General features: G+C 37.9%; 1 protein-coding gene across 3 annotated transcripts in view; it reads right to left on the reverse strand.

Moving 5' to 3' along the window:
- Positions 1 to 12,546, reverse strand: part of LOC127442853 (zinc finger protein 521-like) — a 263,975-nt gene that overhangs the window by 221,662 nt on the left and 29,767 nt on the right. The window lies entirely within an intron of this gene.

Raw genomic sequence — 12,546 nt, forward strand, 5'->3', positions numbered from 1 at the left:
ATTAAACTGCAAATGTATATATAACGATGCTATTCATAACACCCAGACTGTATAAGTGTCACAATTGTATCACATTGTAATAAATAAGAAGCAATATAAAGTGAATGTATATTAGGTATTTAATGTGTATATACTAATGTCCGTCAATAAACAACACATCATAAGGTCATAAAGAACAGACTTTATTCACACCACCAGACTTCAATGTAAACACTAATATGCTTCAGTTGCTTTCTGTGTATTCTTTATGTGTTTAAAGCAGCTCTTACATTCATACAGACAGCATTATCAAAGATGTTTTGTAATAGTGTAACCAAATCAGAGCAGAAAACAACACAAACACATGTAACTTCTGAATGAGTTTACAGTGATGTAGTGTGTGCATTCGCCAGTCCCACATCAGACTTGCCGGCGTACAGAGATAAATCGTGGATAAAATATATTTAAATGTCCGCAAAAGTCAAATTTGGCAGTATTTATGCTGACCTCAGACCTGTATATACCTTTCCTGGGACTTGGCATGGATCAAAAGCATTTTTGGAGGTTTTTCCATTCACCGCCATAGTTTCTTCTCACTGATGGTCACAAATCTGGCGGCTGCGGGGAAAAAGTGACGTCACTGAAACAGGTCAATATTTAAATCTATTACTATATACAATTAATAATTCTGTATATTACTTGAAACTATTACATGAAACTATTTTCTGCAGCTGCTTAGACGGAACCACTTTTCCCCACAGTGAAGCGAATGTGCCACACGTGCAGCGGTGATAATTACCCAAACTCAAACTCTAATTAAACATACAATATAATGTCCATGACATGGATTAATGACTCAATATTACAGAGAATTTAACAAATAAAACATATTAAAATATGGGAATACAATAATGACAGGAAAATTACATTGTTTTTATGTAATTTGTGGAGCTACTGTACTAGACACTGTACGGTACATACAGTGGGAAGAAACTATGGCTCATTACCACAGGGGTCGAGGAAAAGAGAGTGGGACCTGATATCACACTCAAGGTGTTCATTATTGACACTTTACACATCTTATACAATTTATAACTAATAATTTTTATTTATTTATTTATTAATAAATAAAAGGACAGCATTATAAAACTAAATGTCAAATGAAATAAAAAGAAAATACAAAACAATTAATTACAGTGATCATGTGACCCCAGACCTTATTCAATTTTTTTTTTTTAATAAAATTAGTAAAACAAAATGAATCTATAATCTAGTGTAACAACCTACACTGCTACACTAGCATAGAAACTGATTGTGCATGCTTATTAATTACGCACTGTTTGTATAGTGTCTAATAATGCATTGGCAATGTATACATAAGTTTATCTAGCCAATTAAGCCTGATACACTTTTAATCAGCCCAGTTGATCCTATTATTTAAAAAAGTGCACTGAAAAACAACAGAAGATTTTGCCCAACTTTTAATTAAAGAATGTCAACTGATTTTATGGCATTTATACATATACTTGTGTCAAAGATTTATACCAATAATAATGTCTAATTAACACTATCTGCAAAAAAAAAAAAAAAAAAAAGTAACATTTTAACATTTATAATAATAATAAAAAGTTTCTTTTATATAGCGCCGTTCTTCAAACTCAAGGTCGCTTTACATGATGAGAGTAAACACAAAGTATCACAAAACAAATAAAAAAATAAAAATTTAAGAGTCAGAGAAGCACAGGTCAAAGAGATATGTTTTGAGATTGATTTTGAAATCATGTATGGAGGTGAGATCACGAAGGGACTGAGGAATAGAGTTCTAAAGCGAAGGGGCAAGTGTGCAAAATGCCCTACCACCTAGTGAGGTCAGCTTGCAACATGGAATGAATAATAGTCCCAAATCAGATGACCTGAGCGAGCGTAATTGGGTATAGCGGTGTATGAGGTCAGTGATATATGAGGGGCAAGACCACGTAAAGCTTTGAATGTTGTAAGGAGAATTTTGTATTGAATACGATAAGAGACAGGTAGCCAGTGTAGCCTACAAAGTATGGGGGTGATGTGAGAGGATTTCTCTGAGTAGGTCAGAACCCTAGCTGCTGAATTCTGGATGTACTGCAGTTTGTTTATTGTTTTAGTTAGGAGGCCAGAAAAGAGGGCATTACAGTAGTCAAGTCTAGAATTAATAAAGGTGTGAACAATAGTTTCTGCATCTTTGGTGTGTAACGTCTGTGTAAGATCAGTGATGGTTAATTACACTTTGTTTAAAAAAAAACCTTTTAGCCTTTTGACATTTGCTTATAAATTACTGACCTGGCCTCCGCGTTTACATTTATATGGGTGCTAAATTGCAGATGGTCTTTATCACTATCAAAAGGATGCTAAAACAGGTCTCCTCTGAAGTGTCTCCATCAAGCTTCAAACACATTCCACAGAAAGGGGGGTGACCCCCCCGTGCCAGGCACCAGAGCAGTTGTCTGTCTCCAGTAATTCCAATACACGTCACACACACACCTAAAGACATTTTCTCTATTTTAGGCCATAGTAAGCAGTTATAAATGTATCTGCTATATGCATGTGTTGTATGTATATTCCCCTATTATATTAACTTAGTTAAAACCCTTTACTTGTATTAGTTAGACGTTAAATGCCTATATTCAAGTGTATGAGTGTATCTCTGCTTTAATATCGTCTGGAGGTTACCTTCTTGGTATCAAAATGATCTTCCCTTTATTTCTCACACAATAATGTACACCATGTGATCGTGAAATGCATCGAACAATTCTTACTATGTTTTGAATTAAAAGCTGCACTAGCGGTCCAGATCAGCAATAAAATGCGAATGGGCCATAAACGGAGACAAAGGATGTTTCTCCCGCTCAAAATGCATGCCTCTGATTGGCCACTCCACCCACAAAATGGGTGCGGCAATGAACTATCAAAACTCCAGAGTGCAGACTAATCATCGCTCAAAACACTTCTTCTTGAGACCAACCCACTCCAAAACTCTCCTCTTGAGTTTAACCTTCTGGCAGTGTTTACCTTCAAGTAACTTTGTGGATTTCCTGTGGACTTCTTCAACTCACTCCTAAAGAAATCGTCGAGAACCTCGTCTACCGCATCAAGACTCTTATTCAGCAACAAACCAATGCAAGTAACCATTTACAACTGATTAGATGCGCGTTTAAGTTTGAACCCCTTTTAAGGTGAATTGTGCCTCTGATGATTCTCATTTAGGTTGTGGTTAATTGATGTGAAATACTGCCATTCTTTGCTCTTCTCTCTCCTTTCCTTACTCTCCTTCATTCTATATATGTATGTTTTGCTTAGTTTGTTTGTATGTTAGTTACAGTTTCATTTATTAAATCCCTTATATTCACAATTGATTGCCTCTGTGTTCCGCTCACAATTCAAAGTCACTGAATGTTGCTCCTTGCTACATGCTAAACTACTGCTAGCACTGTATAAGTAGGAAGGCTATCGTTCCTTGGCCAGGAAAGTAATCTTCCTAGAATTGATAAATAATTATATTGTCTGCTCGGTGGATGGACAGATCAAGTAATTGTAATATCGATTCTGCTACAGTTAATTCTAAGATCTAATCTAAATATTTGTTATTGATTATAACCAGTTATAATTAATTATAAACAATTCCCTTTTAAGCTAATTTGCTACATATTCATATTGGACGGACAGATCAAATAATTGTAATATCGATTCTGCTACAGTTAATTCTAAGATCTAATCTAAATATTTATTATTAATTATAACCAGTTATAACTGATTATAAACAATTCCCTTTTTAAGCTAATTTGCTACATATTTATATTGGACGGACAGATCAAATAATTGTAATATTGATTCTGCTACAGTTAATTCTAAGATCTAATCTAAATATTTATTATTGATTATAACCATTTATAATTGATTATAAATAATTCCCTTTTTAAGCTAATTTGCTACATATTTATATTGGACGGACAGATCAAATAATTGTAATATCGATTCTGCTACAGTTGATTCTAAGATCCAATCTAAATATTTATTGTTAATTATAACCAGTTATAATTAATTATAAATAATTCCCTTTTTAAGCTAATTTGTTACAGGTGCTAAGAATGGGGCGGAGTCGTGCAATGTTACGGAGATGATAGAAAGCAGTTTTTGTGAGAGAGGAGATGTTAGCATGGAAAGAGAGTGTGGGGTCAATGATAATGCCAATATTACGAACAATAGCGGAGGGTCTGACCAGGACACCATTTATATCGACCAACTGATCAGGGAGACAAGATAAATCACTTGGAGACCCAACTATCAGTACATCAGTTTTATCAGTGTTGAGTTTTAGAAAGTTACTGATCATGCATGAGTTGATAACCTTAATACATTCAGAGAGGAAACTTGTGGGAATGGGGCAGTATGCTTAGAGCTGATATAAAGTTGAATGTCATCAGCATAGCAGTGAAAGTTGAGGCCATGATGGCGAATAATGTGACCTAGAGGAAACATATAGGTGATGAAGAGCAAAGGACCAAGTACAGAACCCTGGGGGACACCTTGAGAAACAGGAACAGAATTTGATTTAAACTGACGAACAGAAATGTAGTGTTGGCGGCCAGAGAGGTAAGAGATGAACCAGGACAGAGCAGTGCCTGAGATGCCAGTTGCAGAGAGCTTAGCGATGAGTATGCTATGAGAGAGTGTCAAAAGCAGAACTGATGTCTAAAAGGACCAGGAAAGTGATGGCTCCAGAGTCCGCAGCCATCAGTAGATCGTTAACAGCTTTGATGAGTGCAGTCTCAGTGCTATGAAGAGAACGAAAACCAGATTGAAAACACTCAAAGAGATTGTGTGTGGCCAAATAGGACAGAAGCTGAGATGCAACCACTTTCTCCATAACTTTAGACAAAAAAGGAAGATTCGAAATTGGGCGGTAATTTTTAAGATCAGTGGGGTCTAAGCCAGACTTTTTTAAAACTGGAGTGACAGCCGCAGTTTTCAGTTCTGGAGGGACAAAGCCAGTACTAAATATCCTGTTGATAAGGCGGGAAATAGGCGCCGAGATAACAGGCAGACATTGTTTACATTAGACATTAGATTCACAGCCCTTATAAAATAATAATACTTTTTATTTTTATTTCATATTAGCCCATGCAATTTTTAATTATTGCATAAATGCCAGATAAAGGTTCCTCTCATTAGTAAATGGAGCAAGCAAAATGGATACAACACCATTTGCTTCTGCCCAAAATGTGGCCAAAATGGCCAAATGAAATTGGCCTCTTTCCAAATTAATAACCAATCATTATTAAAGGTAACCTTTCAAGCCAATTAGCTTTTAGTTTCAAGCCCACATGTGGTCAATGCAAAAGGTGAAGAAAGTCAAATTTAGCTAAAATATTGATGAAATCAAAATTATTGAAGGATCTCACAAATGAAAGACTTAAAAACACGGAGGATGTTAATATAGTACACATGAGTAGATGTTAGCTGAAATGGGGCCCTCCATTCATTTAAACAAAATTTCAATCTTTTACTTCTGAAAGTGGTGTTTTTTTCTTGTGATATATCAGATCATTACAATTTATATTTCTTAGTTGGAAAAAAATCACTACTAAACATAGAAAAAGCACATCATGATACACAAATAAAACAAACAGAGTACAGTGTGCCACCAAACTGGCCATTATTTTAAGATAGTTTTCAATCTAGCTACTGTGAAGCAGGTTTGAACTTTAACAAAGAGAATCTCTCTAGAGATGCTGCCATTAATGAGCACTGCAGTGAGACGGATCAATACTAAAGAAGAACTGGAGAGTTCTGCTGAAATTCACATGAGCGTCACACACACCAGTGCAGCTCGTAACTGCAGACAGTGGATGGACTTTACTGAACTCAGTGAGACATAATAAACTTCTTCATCTCAGGTCCAGCTTGCCATAAAGCCTTGTTCAGAAACCTTCCACTTTTTTGCAAATAATAAACTCTCTGCAACAAGACAAAGGAGTGCAGATCTCTACAGCACATCATTATGCCACATGCTGTCACATGCTGTTCTGCAGTGTAAACCACTAAAAAACATGTTTGCTCGTTTTTTAAATCATGTTTTAGGCAGAATTCTAGCTTCAATCAACATTCACCTTCATTGTATGCCAAAAAGATACAAGAAAAAATAAATGGTGACTGTGGCTGTCAGTCCCTAACATTCTGCCTAACATCTCCCGTTGCGCTCCACGGAAGAAAGTTGTACAGGGTGAATAAATGATGACAAAATTTTTGTTTTTGGTGAATTATATTATATTTCCTGAAGCAACAGCAGTAGTTTTAAATAATGGCCTCCTAATAATTATCCTAAGTATTGGACATAATGGTCCATCTGTTCATACAAACATACTGTACTTCTTATCTTGTCAGTGGTATGACAAGAAATCTCTGTATGTGTATAATTCAATTAGTATATAGTTATTTAAATAAAAATGTGACATGATGGAAATCTTTCAAGTGACATATATAAAAATACATATATTCAGAGAATATTCTTGTGAAATTTGAAGAGCAATGTTACTGTAAAGAGCATGTTGCTAAATCATTACAGTAAATGCAATGAATAAGTGATTTCTCTATTCTTTCATTCCCTTAGCAGCACAAGTTCATTTAGCTTATTGATCTTCTTCCTCTCCTCTGTCCTCACCAACACACACACATTTAAATCTAATCCAATCACTCATATCATCTTCCATGGAACAGTACAAAGCAGAGCTAGGTGTAGTGCTATGCGCAATCGCGTGCGCTGCATCTTATCCAATTAACGTGAGACCGCTAATTCTAAGCACAATTTTCATGCCAGCGCAAAGTGCAAGTGGGTGGGAGTGCTTGTGCTATCTGTGGACGTACGCGCACAAACTGTGGGTGTATTGTATGATAATGAAGTGCCGCAAATCGCAATTTGCTATTTTCCTGAGAAATAGGTTGTTGAGCTAAGATGTCCAAGAACCACGTCTATTCTCAGCACAAAGTCTAAACTCAGTTTCTGCATTTGTAGTTTGGAGATTCCACCAGCAACTGGTTATAAATGTCTAAATTACAGTGGAACATTAAATCATGTGTAACAATCACTGTTAATACTGGCCATGATTTGTAAGTCAGTAGACTTACATTCTCTATAATTTAATGGACCCACTATCAATTAGTCCTGATGAGGGACTAATTGCACTTTCTATGCATATATAAAGAAGCGTGTCACTGTCATAGAGATTTGCATAAAAAGTTAATGCGCGAATGAACGTAAATCCATATTTCTGCTATTTCTGTTCTTCTAATATAATTCATTGCATAAAGCCCATTTACACTACCAACATCTTATGATTGTGCTGTCTTTGTTTATATCATTGGTGCTTGACAAAGAATTGAATATATACTGGGACTCAGACGGCGCAATAAGGGGAGAAGAACCTCAGAATTAAATTGCATTTGACCCAGCCCATTAGCGCATTATGCATGCAATTTCGCTAACCCACTTGTGCCTAAACTTAGCACATACTTGCAAGAAAATGCCAAAACTTTATGGTCATGCCCAGCGACTTTGTGCGTATTACATATCGCATTGTGCTGCGCTAAAGGCGTAGTGCTCTTAAAATAGGGCCCGCTGAGTGTTGGTGAATCTCTTCTGAAATATGACAGCATTGAAGACCTGAATGCAATCTGATTTACACTCTTACTTTCAGAAGAATATTGTATTTTACTGTATTTTAAATACCCCATAAAATCACTTGACGAGCGCAGTGTTCTTTCAACCAGAAAGACTCCGAATAAATAAGAATTTAACATGAATGTAGTGATAGAACAATTTCCTTTGGCGTTAACCCCATCCCATTGTTTCAGCAATGGGTAATCGCTACCTAAATAATAATTGTCATTTGTACCTTATCAATACTATTACAAAATATATGTAACAAATATAACCTTATTAACATACCTGAATTTAATGGAGAGATATAATCAGAACCATGCTCTGTGTAAGTACTAATTTATGCATCAAAAAATCACCATGTATAATGTATATCTGAATGAGTAGAACAGAATTTGGGGAAAACCCAAATCTAAGGCAACTGGTTGCTCAAAGAATGTGAAGGCTTTGCGTCTAACATGATAAGGCGCAAGCGAATATGAAAACAAACTGTGCGATGAAAGACAGCATTATGGTAGCCTGACCCCCTGTGAACTTCCATTGGTCTAAAATCCTTCTCATAACAGTAAAGTCGGTGTCTCACTAGCTCAGGGGTCGGCAACATTTTTGACATGGAGTGCCATTTTTTTTTTTTTTTTTTGGTCAATGGCTGTCATAACAAGCAGTTAATTAACAGTAAAGTATAATTTTATTTACAGATCTGCTTCTGAGTCAAAACCTGGCTGCATAAAATCTGTATTAATGCATCATATCTAGCAATAATTTAGTGAAGACTTGGAAACAACTGAGAAATGTACTTTATTTACCTCCAAGAATGTTTTCCTTGTACCTGGATTAGCCGTGCATGTATATGTAATTTTAGTTCGTTTTCGGTTTTTGGTTCCTTGAACCATTTTTAATCCCTGGACATAAGTATTCAGACCCTTTGCTATGACACTTGAAATTGAGCTCAGATGCATCCCATTTCTCTGGATCATCTTTGAGATGTTTCTACACTTTAATTGGAGTCCATCTGTGGCAAATTCAATTGATTGGACATGATTTGGAAAGGCACACACACCTGTCTATATAAGGTCTCACAGCTGAAAATGCATATCAGAGCAAAACCCAAGCCATAAGGTCAAAGGAACTGCCTGCAGAGCTCAAAGACAGGATTGTGTTGAGGCACAGATCTGGGGAAGGCTACAAAAATGTTTTGGCTTCATTGAAGGTTCCCAAGAGCACAGTGGCCTCAATAAGAATGTAATAAGTTTGGAACAACCAGGACTCTTCTTACAGCTGGCTGCCCAGCCAAACTGAGCAATCAGGGGAGAAGGGCCTTGGTAAGAGAGGTGACCAAGAACCCAATGGTCACTCTGGTTGAGCTCCAGATATCATGTGTGGAGATGGGAAAAACTTGCAGAAGGACAACCATCACTGCAACACTCCACTGATCTGGGCTTAATGCCAGAGTGGCCAGACGGAAGCCTCTCCTCAGTGCAAGACACATGATAGCCCACTTGGAATTTGAAGAAAAGCACCTAAAGGACTCTCAGACTGTGATGAAATGAAGATTGAACTGTTTGGCCTCAATTCCAAGCATCATGTCTGGAGAAAACCAGGCACCGCTCATCACCTGCGCAGTACCATCCCAACAGTGAAGCATGGTGGTGGTAGCATCATGCTGTGGGGGTGTTTTTCAGCGGCAGATACTGGGAGACTGGTCAGGGTTGAAGGAAAGCTGAATGCAACAAAATACAGAGATATCCTTAAAGGAAACCTGGTCCAGAGTGCTCAGGACCTCAGACTGGGCCTAAGGTTCACCTTCAAACAGGACAATGACCTTAAGCACACAGCCAAGACAACACAAGAGTGGCTTAGGGACAACTCTGTGAATGTCCTTGAGTGGCCAAGCCAGAGCCTGGACTTGAATCCAATCGAACATCTCTGGAGACCTGAAAATGGCTGTCCATCGACGGTCCCCATCTAACCTGACAGAGCTTGAGAGGATCTGCAGGGAAGACAGAAAATACCCAAATCCATGTGTGCAAAGCTTGTCGCATCATGTCCAAAAAGACTTGAGGCTGTAATCGCTGCCAAAGGTGCTTCAACTAATTACTGAGCTAAGGGTCTGAATACTTATGTCAATGTGATATTTCAGTTTTTTCTTTTAAATAAATTTGCAAAGTTATCAAAAATTGGGTTTTTGCTTTGTCATTATGGGGTATGGAGTGTAGATTGATGTGAAAAAAAAAAACAATAATTTAAAGCATTTTATCATAAGGCTGCAATATAACAATGTGGTGAACAATCGGACCAGATGACATTCCAGGAGCCAGTTTATGGCAGAACCCCTCCCTAACTGTCAAGGCAAAGAAGAATGGCTGGACTAACACAAACAAATGCCAAGCACAGCCATCAGATAAGCTGCTCGGACAACTACCAGATACTTCAGAAAATAAGCAGCTGGACCTTCTAACACGTTGGAAAACATTTCTCATTGGTCCATGAGTGGTTTCTTAACAACCTCTCAAACCCCCCATCCTAAGGTTTGCCTTAAGACCAGAAGTGAGAAGGACCATAAAAATTCTTCAAGACCTCTCGAAGCATTAACTTACCATGTAGCAAAAGCTGAAACAAAGAAGCCACAAAAACAAATCTTTACACACAAACTTTTACTCCTAACATTTCACTCCATGTTTGTTCACATAACTGTTTATGTAAATTGCAGTTGTTCAATTAGCACAATAGTTCACACAAACTGAATTATGGTGGTATAAATTAATGCATGCATAATATGTAATCTTTCAATAACATGTTTGGTCTCTATATCTCCAGAAAAATGCCAAGGGTATTTCCGAAGAGGTTTGGAAAAGAACAATGCATAGATGAAAATTTAAAGACATTGTTTTAACTACGTACTTTAAAATATGCAAATGTTCCACACAGAGAAGGGAGGGTGAGCCACACTGTGTGGGCCCCCTCCAATCTCAGCAGCCAATCATAACCCTGAAACAATAAGTGCCAAACTGAAATCTCCTCCTCATCAGGAAGGTATAAAACTATCCTCCGGATGACCACACCTTTGTCCTGAGTCCCTGTCCAGAGGGTGATTAACAGGATACACTTCTAAAACATTTGTCCTGAGTACCCATCCAGAGGGTCATAAACAGGATACACTTCTATAACACTTCTGGTCTCACTCTATGAGAGAGAGGATAACAGATCATCCAACGTTAATAATAACAATACGTTTATTTTATATAGCGCCGTTCTTCAAACTCAAGGTCGCTTTACATGATGAGAGTAAACACAAAGTATCACAAAACAAATAAAAAAATAAAAATCTAAGAGTCAGAGAAGCATAGGTCAAAGAGATATGTTTTGAGATTGATTTTGAAATCATGTATGGAGGTGAGATCACGAAGGGACTGAGGAATAGAGTTCTAAAGCGAAGGGGCAAATGTGCAAAATGCCCTACCACCTAGTGAGGTCAGCTTGCAACATGGAATGAATAGTAGGCCCAAATCAGATGACCTGAGTGAGCGGGATGGGTGTAGCGGCAGACGAGATCAGTGATGTATGAGGGGGAAAGACCATGTAAATCTTTGAATGTTGTAAGGAGAATTTTGTATTGGATACGATAGGTGACAGGCAGCCAGTGTAGCCTACAAAGTATGGGAGTGATGTGAGAGGTTTTCTTTGAGTATGTGAGAACACTAGCTGCTGAATTCTGGATGCATTGCAGTTTGTTCCTTGTTTTAGTTGGAAGGCCAGAAAAGAGGGCATTACAATAGTCAAGTCAAGAATTAATAAAGGCGTGAATATGAGTTTCTGCATCTTTGGTGCTAAGAATGGGGCAGAGTCGCACAATGTTACGGAGATGATAGAAAGCAGTTTTTGCGAGAGAGGAGATGTGAGCGTGGAAAGAGAGTGTGGGGTCAATGATAATGGCAAGATTATGAACAATAGCAGAGGGTCTGACCAGGACACCATTTATATTGACCAACTGATCAGGGAGACAAGATAAATCACTTGGAGACCCAACTATCAGTACATCAGTTTTATCAGTGTTGAGTTTTAGAAAGTTACTGGTCATCCATGAGTTGATGTCCTTAATACATTCAGATAGGGAACTTGTGGGGAATGGGGCAGTGTGCTTAGAGCTGATATAAAGTTGAGTTTCGTCAGCATAGCAGTGAAAGTTGAGGCCATGATGGTGAATGATTTGACCTAGGGGAAGCATATAGCTGATGAAGAGCAAAGGACCAAGTACAGAACCCTGGGGGACACCTTGAGAAACAGGAACAGAAGTAGATTTAAACTGACATATAGAAATGTAGTGTTGGCAGCCGGAGAGGTAAGAAATGAACCAGGACAGAGCTGCGCCTGAGATGCCAATTGCAGAGAGCCTAGTGATGAGTATGCTATGAGAGATAGTGTCAAAAGCAGAGCTGATGTCTAAAAGGACCAGGAAAATGATGGCTTCAGAGCCCGCGGCCATCAGTAGATCATTAACAACTCTGATGAGTGCAGTCTCAGAGCTGTGTAGAGGATGAAAACCAGATTGAAAACGCTCAAAGAAAGTGTGTGTGACCAAATAGGAGAGAATCTGAGATGCAACCACTTTCTCCATAACTTTAGACAAAAAAGGAAGATTCAAAATAGATCTGTGGGGTCTAAGCCAGACTTTTTTAAAACCAGAGTGACAGCCGCAGTTTTTAGTGCTGGAGGGACAAAGCCAGTACGAAATATTCTGTTGATAAGGTGGGAAATAGGCACTGAGATAACAGGCAGACATTGTTTAAGCAAGGCAGTGGGTGCAGGATCAAGCTTGCAGAAAGTAGAATTCAATTTGCTAATTAACTGTAGATGGGGTGGTGGTGGTGGCGAAATCA

This window comes from Myxocyprinus asiaticus, chromosome 6 (assembly GCF_019703515.2).
Source record: "Myxocyprinus asiaticus isolate MX2 ecotype Aquarium Trade chromosome 6, UBuf_Myxa_2, whole genome shotgun sequence".
Classification (NCBI taxonomy): Eukaryota; Metazoa; Chordata; class Actinopteri; order Cypriniformes; family Catostomidae; genus Myxocyprinus; species Myxocyprinus asiaticus.